This window comes from Triturus cristatus, chromosome 4_2, assembly GCF_964204655.1.
Source record: "Triturus cristatus chromosome 4_2, aTriCri1.1, whole genome shotgun sequence".
NCBI lineage: Eukaryota > Metazoa > Chordata > Amphibia > Caudata > Salamandridae > Triturus > Triturus cristatus.
In genome coordinates, this window is record NC_140586.1 from 175802766 (window position 1) to 175815114 (window position 12349).

General features: G+C 46.5%; 1 protein-coding gene across 4 annotated transcripts in view; it reads right to left on the minus strand.

The window, feature by feature from the left end:
* LOC146833292 (uncharacterized) overlaps positions 1-9051 on the minus strand; it is a 172657-nt gene extending 163606 nt beyond the window's left edge. For 2 of the 4 annotated variants that reach the window (XR_014960219.1, XM_085600061.1), the window contains exon 1: positions 8878-9051. The gene's annotated coding sequence lies outside the window, so the exon portion shown is untranslated. Of the gene's footprint in view, positions 1-8172; positions 8355-8877 lie in introns of those variants that run through there. The other 2 variants (XR_014960218.1, XM_085600060.1) reach the window with 2 other exon arrangements.
* Positions 9052-12349: the final 3298 nt, after the last annotated feature.

Consider the following 12349-nt stretch of genomic DNA (forward strand, 5'->3'; position numbering starts at 1 on the left):
GGTGTAGATGTGAAGCATCTCCTTGAGAGAAGGCTGGGCGACACACTTAGTGACTTCGGAACTGCAACATGTTCCATGTTAGAGTGCTTGCCACTTGGTAAGCAAAGAAATGTTGAAGAGCAGCTAAGGAACTTTTATTTTATAATGTATGAGAAATGGCTTGCAAAGATGCATAGAAATGTCCCTTCACCAACCATGGCATTTGAAGTCAATGAAACATCACTTTGGTACTCTCTACAAGTTCTAGATCTCTTCCGTAAAGGGGAATTTTCTCTGTAGTTTCAAAAGTGCTGCTTCATTTTGGACCGCTTCAATAACTCTGAGGGCATAATCACCCAGTTCAACGCAAATGTTGCAGAACCTGCCCAGAGCATCGCAATCTTCAGATGCACTAGTATTGGCATAGAAAGCTATGTCAGTGGCCAGAGTTAGCAAATTGTGTACTGGCTGTTTTGGCGTTGCCCTTCTCAAGTGCCAATGTTGAGAGGGCCTTTTCACAGATAAAAGTTTACATGGGAAGGAAAGAGTGAGCGCACATGACCAAAGACTCACTGAAGAAATATTGTATGGTGTACTACAGTAAGTTTGATTTTCAAATATGTATTTGGACCTCATACACACTGTATGTACACTGTCAATATACCATGCACTATCAGTGCAGAAAGCAAGCAATAATAAAAGCAAAACTTTCCATAAACACCGGAAAAACACTGTTTCTGTTGTTTTTAATGGCGTGAAAATGTGTAACCACTGATAACCACTGTTTTTTTAAGGTATTGAAATTACTTGAAAACACTGAAAAAACCCCACCAGAATTTATCAAATATAGAAACTGAAAACAGGAAATCCTATACATGTGTCAGTTTATTCGAAACAACCGGAAATATTGTCACACCGCAAGTATTATAATTCCTAGATACATTGACACAAGAGCTTTTAAGCTGCGTCAGTCTTCCAGACATGCAGCCCATTATGTCTCCTATAGCTACTGCTGTGCCCAAAAGAGGGGCAAAAGGAATGTCAGAATGGTGTCTGACTTGCTCCATCCAGGATTACCTCTCTTTCTTGATGCTCTTCCTCCACGTTTTGAAGAACCTGGAAAAAACAATTGGACTGTGTAGGTTGCACATGCCCCGGCTCTATATGGCAAATTTGTAAGCAGAATAGGATCCCTCCACAGGAATACTACCTGCTTGCTTCTGTCCAGAGGAAAATGGGTGCTCTGTAAGCATAGTTCAGCTTATGCCAGGTAAGCTAGGAGGAAATCAACCTTTACTGAGGATTGAAATTCATCCGAAAAGACTTTTTGGGATTCCATTTGGCCAGAAACCCCTGTAAGTCAGTCTGTGTACAAGGGTGGGTGGTGGTGATATTGAGGTAGAGCACAGTTTGGTTGCTGCTCGTAGAGTGGATGCCGCTAGCTGAGCACTCTGCATCCACCCAGTCTGCCTTATCTTGCTGCCGACGGGCAGCACACCCCTTTTCGGTGGCTCAGACTCTTTACGGGCTCTGTGTACTGGGGGAGCCTTTGCTAGAGAGGAGGGCCCTGGTCACAGGACAAGACGTCTATCAGAATGCATATCCATCTGTGGTACTATGGGGAGAGGCCTTCTTTTGTGCGTAGAACCCTGCTCTCCTGGGGACGGTCAGGGGCATGGGAGATGGGGTTCATGGTAAGTGGGAATTACACAGCGATTAAGGATCAGTGTTCAGCATCCCCCAAGCTCTCCCTCTGTGCCAACTGATCAATTTTCGTATAATCATGGACTTGCCGCAGAATCCCCCATCTCCAGCATGAATTGCAGACAGAAAGTAAATAAAGTCATAGATGTTATAACTGAAACAGTTCAACAGTCACTAAAACGCAATGACATGAGTTCATACGCAGTGGAAGGCCCTTTGCCAAGGTTTACTGGTCATTCTTTTGTCCCCTTACCCAGTGTTTAGTTATTAGATGTGAAACAGGCACTAAGGCGGCGAAATCTCTGGCAGTAGTTCCATGTGTGAAAGTGTGTACTGATGGGAAATAGTATCCGTGTTTAGGCAACATTTTCCATATTAAAGTTCTTTACTGTGCATAGTAGTTTAGTCAGAGCCTATTGCAATAAATACTATCCGCGCCAGAGGCACGCGATGACCAGGGAAAAGCAAGAGGGTAGATTTCAAGAATGCTTTATCAGATATTCGACTGTTGATCAATTTAAGGGGTTGTCAAATGTCAGAGCTCCTCAACCACGTGGATGTCAAATGTGTGCAGTGAAAATTAACACTAAGGATGGACTAAAAAATCATAGGTTTATAAAGGTATAAAATACACCCTCTGTCGCCTGTCCCTTAATCAGATTACATTGTGAGGTACAAGGATGACTATCACATTCATTCATCGACATCTCATGTTGATATACAATTGGAAATTGAATACTGCAGAGGGAGTGACACTAACATATTCCACCCTGCGACAAAGTAGAAAACCTGCAATATTACATACATCCTCCAGTTACCTGCAATATACCTGCACGCCCATTTCTCACACCTCCATGACATCCCCTAGGTGCTGCACCACAAGATGAGGTTAACCTTCCCTAAGGTTGGGGTCCTCTTTGTAAGATGGGGCTGGATTTCATGCGGGTCATAAGGGGGAAATCAGTGTTTTTTAAGCAAACTAAGCTGGCATGTGAGCTCGTTCTTATGGCAATTGGGGAGTGAAGTGATCATTTGTGTCTTTATATATCTGGCATGGTATCGGTCTGTGATACCCAGGAGCTGATCCGAGTTGTGCTGCCGGGGAGATGTGCAGGGAGGGAAGGGCCCTGCAGCGTCAGTCAGGCATGTGTACCAATGAGGGGGTTTGGGTGCCTCCGTCCAGCACAAGCTAAGTTGTGCAGCAGGGCATGGCAACACCTTATTGGATAGGCAGGGATGCAGCGGCTTCCCAGAAGAGCCGATTTGGTGAAAAGGAGCACACTGAGGGTTAAAAAGAGCTCAAGTATTTTAATTGTCTCACATTTTCATTTCTCGCAAAGCACAGCCAGTCATGTTGTACTGGTTGAGACCAGCGTGATGTAATTATCTGCTGGGCCGGTTTTGTCACAGCAGTTTTAGAGGCTAAGATGGACAGGTGCCTCGGCAAGGTGCAGAGAGTGAGCCTGAAGTTCGGAAGCAGGCAGGCTTGCAGTGTCATGGGAAGTTCCACTGAGGGTTACTGTTATGGAAGGCCAGGGATAGAGGAAATTACATTGTTTGGGGGCCAAACTCTCAGAGGGCGATTTTTATCTTTTCACTGCAGCTTCAGCTGGTTTGGGGCCAAAATCCCAGCAACCAAATTTCAGAGTGAATTTCAAGGCAGCTTTTGCTGTTGGGCTCAATGAGAGTTGTGGCGGAGTGGTGTTCCACTTCTAGCCACATGCACATGTTCCCGTTCAGGACCAGGAGCTTAGAGATTGTGGGGTCAACTGGGTATACCTCCAAGGGGTTGTTTTCAAAGCTGATGTTCCATCTTGACCTAGTTGGCGGCTTGGCATCTCAGGTCTCTTGCATATGGCCTGTCAGGGGATCCCCAAGTACATCACCTCAGAGACATTTATAGGTATGTCCTGGTTCATGGTGGGGCTTAAGGTTTCCTTACTAAAAACATCCATTTTGCTCCGAATTGCATCAGATGCTGGGCAGGAATGTATCACAGCGGGGACAGTCACCAAAGTATATACGTCTTTTGGTCCACGGTGGAAGGACACGTACGCTCAATGTATACTAAGTGGAGTGCTCAGTAATGCAACGCAGGCAAAGGGCACATTGGTTTGCGGTGCAAGATACTTACCCCGTAAGGTACACCTGGGTCAGCATATGGGGACGACTCCTGCAATAGAGGAGCATGCTTGTTAATCAATACTTGGTTTCAATCACCCTTAGCAGGGGGCATATTGAAAGTACTGAGGGGCAACCATTTACTAAGGCCATACCATCAGATAGTGTGCCGCCCCCCTCAGCCTTTCACCCTGGAGAGCATTAGGGGGAAGGTTGCGGTGCCAGCTTACAAGGGTGATAAGCTACCTGAGCACACATACTTTTGTTGGTATTGGTAAGGTATCCGGAATTTTATGCTAGCAGGAAGGTATTTAGCAAGCCCCGCACTCAAGGAGACAGGTCTTGCACACATGACCCTTTAGCAGGGGGCAGATTGATGTTCTTGGGGGCAACCTTTTACTAAGGCCATCCCATCAGATAGTGTGCTGCCCCCCTCAGCCTTTCACTCTACTGAAGCAGATAAAATGAGTAACTCCAAGTTGGCTGCAATAATAACCTGTTAATCAGAGCCAGGATATCCCTCAGGGTGAAGGTGCGCAAACACGTCCAGGTTAGGTTTGGAATAGCCCAGGTCATCCTCAGTTGGCAAGCTTTCCAAACAACATCGGTGAGGACAGGGAACAAACACATGAAGAGCCAATGGCTTTTGAATCTTGCACATCAGTTATAACGGACTAACATTTACTTTTGACAGGCCCAAGTGCAAACAATTGTTTTGAAGTTTAGCCATGGCTTCAGCCAGCTGATCTCATTCGAGTTTCAGAGGCTGAGGGGTTACCACCTTGCTAGGGGGAGGTCTAGGATATTTGTGCTTAGTGGGGTCCCCCCCACCCCATGGATTTTCTTTCAGCCTGGCACCTCCCTCTTCAGCTCCAATAAGCCCACAGGTTCAACCACCCGGTTGTTAGAAAAATGCCACTGGTGCTGGGAGGGCTACAGCGCAAAGGCGACAAGTTATTGGACTTTGAGCATTCACATATTTAGAAGGGGCAGGCAAACGGCTTGATTGTTCGCCCCATTCCAGTAGCTTTTCCACACGCAGGCCTGCATTCTAGTAGGCGGCAACAGGAGTCTGGCCATGGGCTTCTCACGTGAGGGGTGGGGACCTGGGCCGGCAATTGGGGATGACATGCTCGCTGCAGTCCTTCTCTGACTAGGGTGATGCATGGGACAGGTTGCAAGCATGAGCTGAGGGGTGGGTCCTTTGACTTCATCCCCATGTGAACGTCGTTAGTTTCAGGCTAAAGAGCGACTGCATGACCGCTGGGTGCCGGGGAGGGTTTTCTGGGTGGCAGCTTCCCAGACTATTGCACTGGGTGTTGTTTATACAGAGTGGGGGCAGGTTAGCTGGCCTCCTCTTGTCAGGGTTTGAGGTGTTGGTTAGGTCTTTATAGAATTGAGTACGAATAGGCTCTATCCTGTCAGCTGGGGCGTGAGTTTGCCATTCCCAATAGGGTGCTGGTACCCTAATATGGTTGGAATAGAGGGTTAGGATCACAAAGACGGACTACTATCAGAGCGCATTTTGTATAGTTAAGAGGATACAGGTACACTGACCATAGGTTTACTCCGTGTCCTCTGATCCACAGCGGCATGATACAGGTTGCTTCAGTTAAGCAAAATATCCTTGGGAGCGGTCAGCCAACAAGGGGACTTATGTCCCAATTTTCACCTAAGATGACGGGCGGGTGTGCTGCTCCCTTACAAGGGGTAGGGAGAAGGGCCCATTCCGACCAGGCTTGGCTGAAGGGTATTCTGTTACACCCAGATGGGAGATACAAGTATGGCCCAGTGTGTCTGGTCGCCCCTTACCTGGCCCGTCGGGAGAGGGGTACTCTGGTTCATGCTGACAGCGTGCCCCTTACCATTTTGGGGTTGAACAGGTATGGAAGGCATGATTAAATGTCAGGCTTGCGGGTACTGGCAGGCAACTTTGCAAGCACTCTTTTAAAGGGGCAGCAGGACCAGCGTTCTGGGCAGGCTTGTCAGTTGAGCGCATCATGCAGGTTGGACGAGGTGAAACCCAATGTGTTAAAAGGTACATCCGTCAACTGCCAACCAGGGGAGTGGCCGGAGGACAGGTTAAGTGTTTTATGTACAGGCGAAAGATACCATAGGTACACCTGTGAGGCACCTGAGGTTTGTTGGGGTGCAGTGTTATTAGGCAAATATGTGCAAGCCTTGGCCAGTTAGCTCAGTTGGTTGGAGCATGGTGCTTATAACGCAACGGTTGTGGGTTTGATCCCCATACGGGCTAGAATTTTGGATTAGTTGTATAGAATAGTGTGCAGTGCTCAACAAAATTGGTTTTGCAACCTAGCATTTTTTCTAGTTGCCAGGACCAACGGTCTGGGGGGAGGGCCTTCCGGGCGTCCTGTGAGTGGGGTTCCCAGGCATGCGCTGGAACAGCTTGCTGTAGAGGCTGCGACACAGACGGGGGGTGTCTCCCCTCCCAACAATTTTGGCCATACACCTGGGAGGCAATTACTTTACTTTCCTGGGTAGGAGGGCAATCAGGGGAAGCCATGGAGACCCCGCGCAGGAGGGCTAACAGTGCCATGCGAAAAATTCAACGAACATAGGGGTGTGGTTCATCCAACATGTGTTACTGCATGCTAAGTCCATAGGGTGTTTTGATGTAGATGGGATACACCTGTCCAGAGTGGGAAAGGACCTCTTCTTGCCTGATCTGGGGGAGGCCTTGGAATCAGCAGGGTGTAGGTAACTAGGCCTAACTTGGTGGGGGGGGGCATGGGGTGACTGCTATTTCTCCAGGCTATTGTTGTGGGGGGGATGGGGAGAGTTGCCGATATTGGCACTATGCGGGCTGCCCAGTGTCCACGAAGGGGATCCTCCTCAGAGGGCGGCCCCCCTTAGTGCAACATGATGGCACATGAGGCAGCCGTCCAGTGTTTGCGACCCCATAAGGGTCCGCGTGCCCGCGTCACTTCCGGGCAGGAGTGGGCAGGGTACATATACCTCTCCCGCCCACTGGGCGTCCTCTTTTCCCGCTGCCCTGACACCGTTTCCCTCCCTACCGTTTACCCGGCATTCAGGCAGGGGGTAGGGGGGTGAGTTTGTCTAACTTATTATTTTGTTTTGCAGGCACAGTTACAGGGTGATCCATAGGCTGTAAGGTATAGAGGGGTACCCTCTGCACGAGCACAGCAAGAGTGCAAAGGCCAAATATCCCCAGGGAGGTCCTCGCGTTGGACCCTGGAGGAGCGACGGCGCCCCGTTAGTCCTACGGGCGGTTGTGGACCTGAGAAACCGGGGGTTGCCTGGAACGCTCCGCCTCCTTCTGGGGGCATGAGTCATGGGGTGGTCAACCGGTGGGATCCTCCCACCAAATCTGGCAAACACTGATTGGCTATGGCCACGGTGTAATTTGGCTCATCAGGTGGGCAGGCGGCAAGAGGCCGCCTGCCCTGGGATTGCCAGTAAGATAACTCACCATGTTGGCATATTTGTTATGCAAAAAAACCTGCAGCAATTTTCTCCACAAAGAAGGTGTCTTGTCTGTTTATTTCTTCAGGATATTGCTGTGGGGGAGGGGATAGGGACTGTTGTCGATACTGGCACTAAGTTGATTCACAGTGAGGCCTAAGAAAACATATTCCCCCAACACACACAAACCCATCAAGGCCTGAAAAATACTGCAGTGGAAAGGTGCCAACAAAAGGCCCTCGGCGAGGCCCCTTCTCTTACTCACACCCTCCTCAGCCAGCTATAGCCTCAGGGCAATGGCTTGGCAGGGGTCGGGAAAAGCACACAGCTGCTGTAATAAGGGAACTGCGGTGCCAGTCGGAGGGGGGTGCAGTGGCCAACACATTCGGCATGAGCGGTGGCAATCTGGTACAGAGGTGGCCGTTAAGTCTGCCTGGCTAGAAGTGATCCTCGGCTCCGCTGTGGCCAGTGAGCTGTGGTGGCCTCCCCGGAAGGCGGGAGGACGGCGAGGGACCCCACTAGAGTCCTGTGAGACGCTTGGAGGAGGCTTTCATATCAGCCACGATCCTGCAGGGACGCCTGCTTTGCGGCAGACTTAAGACTCAGTGTATAATATTATTCTTCATATTACCCTCTTTCTTACGTCTTTTTATGAACCTGGTACCTGTTTATTTACTCAATTATTATTGTTATTTTTTTTTAACTCTCTGGGGAAGGCTCGTTTATGTGGAGAGTTTTCAACACCACAAAATCAACCCAGCTCGCAACTCCCTTCACCCCCTGACCCGCCAGGAGACTGTATTCCATCCATTTCCGAGTGCGGCGCTTCCTCAGAGAAAGTACGTTTTTGAAGCGCCTGTGATTCTCAGACCATCTGAGCCTCGTGGGCCTTGTTGTATGCACTCTACCCCTCGTACTTGCCTCTCTGTTCCAAGGTAGCTCTTGAAGACCCGCGCTGGCCTTGAGCCTCTCACCATGTTCGGGGATCCGCGGATTGAAGCGGCGCACGCGCTGTGTAGCAACAAACCATTGCTCAGTGTGTGAGCCTTAGAAGAATACCTGGTGTCCGAAGAGCCCCGCCCCCCCCCTGCAGGTAGGGACTAATCACAGCAAGGAAGCGGGGTGACTGGCAGACAGTTTTTCCAACGCTTCTAATAAAAAAAAAAGCATTTGCAGTGCAACAGGTCTCGCATTTATGCGAGTTTGAGCTATTAGCATTGTAAATGACAATGCCTTTCATTTATGTTTTGGTTTTTGAAACATAAATAAAACGCATTGTCATTTACAATGCCAATAGCTTAAACTCGCGTAAATGCGAAACATATTTTTGGAGCTTGTAACTATTTAAATAAAAACCAGCGTTTTGGTCTAGAAATGCACTTAAGCGATTAAAAGCCAACGAAACATCTCCCTGCTCAACTTAAAGTGGAAAATCTGTTTTTGAAAAAGTAAATTGTTACACAAGTGTAGTGACCAGTTTAAAAACATGTATTCTAGGGTTGAACAACTGATTTACTTCACTAATGTTTTAACGTACGTTTCTGTTTGAGGCTATCACCCAAATTACACATATTAAAAAATGAATTAAGATTTACATGTTGTTAACATTGGAAAAAAAGTACTTACGGCTGGAACAGTTTTACCGGATCCCGGTCAGCAGTGTTTGGAGGAAGCCCTCGGATGTAAGGGTTTGTTTTGCTTAACGGGTCCCACCCTGAGCTACTGCTGCTACTACTGTTGTTACTACCGGTGTTACTGGGGCTCGGTGGCGTCATCAGGTGGGCTGGGGTAATTAATACACTGCTGCTCCCTCTGTAATGAAAGTATTTGTTGTGTGTCCGTGTTTTCACTGTTTATTAACCTAATGAAGTTCAAAGTGAAATGAATGTGTGTTTGTTGCTGAAAAACCTCGATCAAGAAATAACTCTTTGTTTTCTGTTCCACGGGAGTATATTTGTTCTTAAACCATGTAAATACGTTGGGCTTGAAAGTAGGCGAGTGTAGAGGAAAAAGCATACTGAAACGTTTAATCTAAAAGATTTAATGATAAAAATAAAATATTAAAAGGTCAACGGGGAATAATGTGATTGAACGACAGAGCAGCAGCAGTGATCGTATGCCTAAGGCTTCCAGAAACGGAATGTTTACAGATCTGTGCAGAAACCAGAACACGCGTTATCTACCCCTGATCGCGTGTAAATACATCATCAATTTATACCTTAAAATCTTTCACCTGTAGTTTTGGATAACTAAAGGCGAATGCTAAACATAGAATGCAAACAAAAACAGTACTGACTGGAACTAACCCCACCGAGCACAGACCAACGTAAAAGCTATATAGGCATTCAGTTCACTTAAAATTGCATTCTGGTAATTGTAGTTCTGATATTTTCATTATGTTCACTATAATCATAAAACTATATCCCTTCAAGGCAAAGACAAAGCAGGCCTGGAGATGTCAGCATGGCCCTCCTTTTATGATCGGCATTAAGTGTGACGCAAAAGGTCCGATATGACGGGAAGACGTCACACACAAGTCTGATGTACAGAAAACGGAGAGCTCTGAGGGGTGTTAGTAGTGTTTGTGAGGATGTCTGGTGAACCATGTAACATGGGTGTCTGTCATGTGTTGGCTTGTGGACACCTGTCTGCCTGCGTGTGCATGTGCGTCACACAAAGGCCACACCTAATGGCTTGGGGACACTAAAATACAAGCATTGCAATGCAATAGGTCTCGCATTTACGTGAGTTTAAGCTATTGGCATTGTAAATGACAATTCCAATAGCTTAAACTCGCTTAAAGGCGAGATCTATTGCATTGAACATGTTTGTTTAACTTTAAAACTGAGTGCGGCGCCGCTTCAAGGAGACCGCGCTCTGTTTCTATCTTTTTAGGTCTCGCCTGACCCAGCGCATGCGCTGGTTTGGCGAGACTTATTGAGAGGGCTCCAAAAAGTGCTACCAGGCCAGCCTAGAGCTACAGTGCATGTGCGTGGGCGCGCGTGCTGCGCTTTACCGCGATCACTTTCACTTTCGCGGCCGCGCAAACTTGATAGGGAGCTGTTCCTTCTGAGCTCACTTTTTTATTTATTTTAGTGTAGATGCTTTGCAGATGAGCCTTCGTTTCTGGCCTCTTATTTGTTTTATTTGCCATCAGCTCAGTCTTTTTGGTCAGACTTTCAGATGGCTAGAGTAGTTTATTGTAGGATTACATATATTGACCATTCCAATGAATACAGTGGGCTTTAGTGCAACCTATTGATTATCATGATCTTTCTTTTCAACCTCATTTGCCTTCCTTTTTGAGTCTCTCATACTGGAAAGCGTTTAGCTGTCTCATACGTGAACGCCTCTTGAGGACCATACCATTTGCTTGGTGTGCTTGGGAGCCTGCCTATTGGTTACTTTGGACACATTTCTTTGCTTCTTATGGTGTGGCGTATCTTCCTCTTGTTTCTGCCCCTACTTTGGAACACAGTCTCTTTACCAGTCTTTCAATTGGCTGACTTCTATTGCTCCACTGCTTACTTTTAAGTAACTACTTTTTTCCTCTTTGGTTAAGCACTCAATGAAATGGGTGTTTTTCAGCGCCCTCCCTAATGTGCTTCTCCCCGTGCTCCTTGTTGCTCTCTCCTTTGTGTGCTGCTGTTGTGTGCTTATTCCCCATCAAATCTGTTACTGTCTGCCATGTGTGCTGCTTTTCCACCCCTTTATGCCTTCTATCCAACCTGTCTTCTTATTTTTTTGAAGACCCCTCTCTGACCAACCCCACTCCCTGTTGCCTTGTTGCTTCCCTCCTCGCACCCCCACCCCAAATCCTCCGTTTCCTCCGACCTCTCAAGATTCTTTTAATTACTTTTGAAATACATTTCGTGGAGGACACTTGAACTCCCGTTTGCTGTTGGTTCGCTCCGCTTGTAGAAATGTGCTTTAATGCAATTAATATTGTATGTTTTCTTTACCGCACCAAGTGTCTCCTGCACCCATAAATATAAAACTAATAAAATTCCACCTGCATCATTCAGTGGGTACATGCATATTTGATCATACATGCGTGCCCCTGTAGTATCATGAAATGTACACACGTGTTATGACTCATTTTGTTTTCTTTTTTTTCCCTGTACTGCACAGCATCACCTAATAGCATTGGCAAACCAAGGTGCCCGAAAGACTAGACCTTTTATCATTGCCAATGTTTGTTATTTCATGGCCTTCCTTCCTCCTCTTGTACTGTTCCCCTGGAGTGAATATTCTTTACCATCCTTTTGAATGAGTGATTTTTATCCTTTCACTGTTTATATTTAGGGAACTACTTTTCTTTCGTTTTCACCCCTTCATGGCAAGGCGTGTATTTTTTGAATTCCTTCCCCTCTTGTCGTGCTCCCCCTCCACCCCACCCATTTTATCCGATCCCTAGGTTCCCCCCCTCCAACCTGCCTTTTTGATAGTAATAGCCCAGTGTTGCTTCCCCACTCCTCACCCTAATCTCCCTATAGTTTAACATTTTTTTTTTTGCTAGTTGGCTGCTCCTTTCTGAAAATATGCTTTAGCGCACATTTTATTTTTGGATCCATATTTTTTATATGCTGCTCCTAGATTGCTTACAATCTCAGAACTGTATATTAAATTACAAAAGTACATCGAAGTAGCTGTTTTTGACAGTATATTGTCAATAAGTTTGCCTGTTTCTAGGTGAGATAGCATGTGGAGTACATTTAGACTGCTAAGAATGACCTAATGTTTGTATAATTCGAGTCAGATTAATCTTTCCCCCCCCCCACTGTAGTCAAATGTAGGTGAATTAGCCACTGTTTCATATGAGGCACAACAGAATTGCATGTCTAGCATGTGCAATATTTATAACCCTACAGTCCCACAGTTTGTGCTGCCAATGCATTATAAGCTGATAACTTCAAATATTGCACTGTATTTTACCCCCAAATGTGAAACTGTTTGGTCTTTCCAGTTTTCCCACAAGGATCTAAGGATTATTAGGTCTGAAACCAGTATTCTGAAATGTTAGAAAATGCAATAATTTAAATAGTTAAATATTTTCATAAAATATAAACCTTGTCTAACCACAGTTCAGCCTACTTCA